Source organism: Saimiri boliviensis, chromosome 3 (assembly GCF_048565385.1).
Source record: "Saimiri boliviensis isolate mSaiBol1 chromosome 3, mSaiBol1.pri, whole genome shotgun sequence".
NCBI classification, from domain to species: Eukaryota; Metazoa; Chordata; class Mammalia; order Primates; family Cebidae; genus Saimiri; species Saimiri boliviensis.
This window is the reverse complement of record NC_133451.1, coordinates 131,288,102-131,291,096: the sequence shown is the minus strand read 5'-3', so window position 1 is coordinate 131,291,096 and position 2,995 is coordinate 131,288,102. Positions and strand designations below refer to the sequence as shown.

The 2,995-nt window shown below is 35.4% G+C and overlaps 1 pseudogene; it reads left to right on the top strand.

Moving 5' to 3' along the window:
- Positions 1–1,106: 1,106 nt before the first annotated feature.
- On the top strand, positions 1,107–2,242 carry LOC101028291 (vasculin pseudogene; annotated as a pseudogene).
- The last annotated feature ends 753 nt before the right edge of the window (positions 2,243–2,995 follow it).

Here is a 2,995-nt window from a genome sequence, read left to right as displayed (position 1 = left end):
CCTCTCCTGTTGGTATTCTTCAGCAAAAAGTATAAGATATGTTTGATTTGTGTAATGAATAGTTTTAGCAGTTTCAAATGACTCTTTAGATATTGCTGAAGTTTCATGGCAGTTTATTTTTACTTTTATTAAAAGTTTTAGGAGGCTGACCTCAGTCCATTTCATGTCATATGAGACAGCTTTTCTAAATGAAGACATTGAAAGAATACAAAGATTTTTCCATTTTATGTATGTGGAGGTTTAATATGCTGCAGCTTCCCAGCAGTATGGTAGTATTGAGATAGCTCTGTGTGTCTCTGTGTATGCTGATGTATAAACATGCTCTTCAAATATGAAATTTTCTTTTTGTTTTTGTTTTATTTTTCTTTTTGTTTGGCTCATAAATTAGATATTTCATATGGTGTAAATAAGTGCAACAGTGACAATTCCGTGGAATAATAAAGAAGACTTTGACGTTAAGTCTAAGAAACTTGGCTAATTCTGGAGATAGCCAAATGAAAACCATAAAACAGGTACAGATGTGGTGGTACATGCATAGGCACTTTGGGAGGCTGAGGCAGGAGCATCACTTGAAGCCAGGGGTTTGAGACCAGCCTGGGCAACTAGCAACTGTCTATCCCTAAAGAAAACACACACACACACACACACACACACACACACACACACATGTTTTATATATATATATATATAAGACATATAGAAAGAAAATATTGGATCAACCAAAGTCTTCATTTCTACAATATTCATTTACAAAGAAATAATGTTCAATACAACCCAACACAAGATTATTGGTTTTCTTTCTTTTTAAAAAATTGTATATAGATTAAATATACAAATATATATATGTACATATATAATTTTTTTAAAAAGAAAACCTTAAAACAGAAGTATGAGTAGGTGATTTAAAGTGACTTTATGTCAAATATCCATCAGTTAAGTATCCTCAAAGAACTTGGGTACTATTTCAGAAGAAAAAAAAATTTTAACTGGGACACATAAAGATTCCAGTGAAAAAGCCCACACCTTTCTGTGCAGTCCTGTTGGAATTTGAACTTGCCATGAGGTGTTGAAGCCTTGTTTCGCTGAGCTGGAGAGACGGGATGTAAATGGCACAGTGTGACTTTGCTCCAGCCTGCCTTGTCTTTCCTACTGCACCATCATCAACAAAGTTGTTACTGAATTTTGAGAAGCATGCTGAAAACTTCATGGACATAAAATTGTTATGATGCAAGTTATTGACAGCACAGCTCTTCAGATGACTTTGATTCTGGGGTTGGATGTCTTAATGGAGTAATTTTATATGGAAAGAAAGAAATGGATGGCATACACATGAAATAAATGGTACTGAGCACATAAATCATCAAGAAGGATACCATGGTAGAAGTTTCTGTTCTCATAGCAGTATTTTCTATTCTGGAAAAAGACAAAGTCTACATGAAAACAACATTTTTGACAATGAAACAAGGAGGAAGGAAGATAAGACTGATTGCAAGCCATTTGAGGCTGAGGATTTTCCATCTTTAAATCCTGAATACGAGGGAGAACCAAATCAGAACAGCCCTTTAGCTGCAGGTGTGTGGGAATACCTTCAAATCCTAAATCTAGTACTCCAAGGTAGTAATCAAGGTATTGAGCACAAACATATTGAGCTCTGGTCATTAAGCTAGGTAATACAAAATAATAGACTCACAGCCAGCTGGATTCCCAATAGCAGGAAATTCTTCAGTAACAGACAGGTAAAGATGGAACTCATTCAAGGGTTTATAAAGATTTGGTCTTTAAATCTGCTGCTCTACCTACAAAAACCTACACAATGGAAAAGCCAAACTACACAGAATAAAGTTGGGACTTCTTTTCCTCACGAGTCTACATATGGTATTGGCAACTTTAGTGCTTTTAAATGAGTTGCCAAGAATTTTAGTCCATCAACAAATTCAAAGAAAGAGTGTAATCACTCAAACTCTTCTTTGCCTGTTGACAAACTTAATCAGTAGCCTTGTCTAACCAAGCTGACACAAATGCACAATGGTAACAAGAGTGCCTTTTTAAAAGCACTGAAAAGAGAAAGAGTAGAAAAGGAACAAGATGAAAGGCATTGCTGGCTCCAAGACAGATGATGTCTCATTTAATTTGCATAACAGCAATAGTACTCACCGATATGAACGAAAACTTTGAGGAAAATAAAATTCCACAGGAGAATGGCAATGCCCTACTCTGTGCACTCCCCCAACCCCCAAAATAAACAAACAGAAAGCGGACTGTAGCATGCTGGCTAAAACTGGAGCAAAGGGCACTAAAACATTAATTTCCTGATCTCAGCTCTTGTATTGGTCGCCTTTTAAAACATAAATTCTTCTTTACTCATTTGTAGTGCAGTAAATGCTATAGGAAAGACTTGGCCACATTTTCTTCCACATTTTAAGAGGTGATTTTCAAGAGCCTTGGGTATGTTGTCAGATCCAGATTTTCAGAGTTGATGAAGAAGAATCTTGTGGGAAAACTTATTTTGATAAAATTATTACACATGCAGAAAAACCTGATCACACTGACTATATCTGTTTATAACACACACAAAAAAAACTGGATTTTTAGGGGGTGGAGGAAGGAAGAAGAGAGAGGCAAACAAGATTAGTACACCGAGAGAAAAAAAAGAGAGTGAAAAGTGTCTCTGGGAACTGTTTATTGTGAGTGTGGTCTCCAAGCAAAGAGATAGAGAGATAGGATTAAAAAAAAAAAAAAAGATGGATTTTAGACCCTTAAAATTGAGGATTTTGAGGGAGATTCTAACCATAAACCACAAGACTCAAAGCCAATCCAGCTAAATTATAGCATGTCAAATTCATAAGCCAAACAAGAATAAGTTCCATCATTCTAATTTAAACAACACATCAATTTTTCTTATTTAAAATACATTTCAGTTTGGAACTATTCACACCAACATATCATGTGAGTCATGGATATAAAAGATGCACGAATAAAGTCCATAAAGAGAACA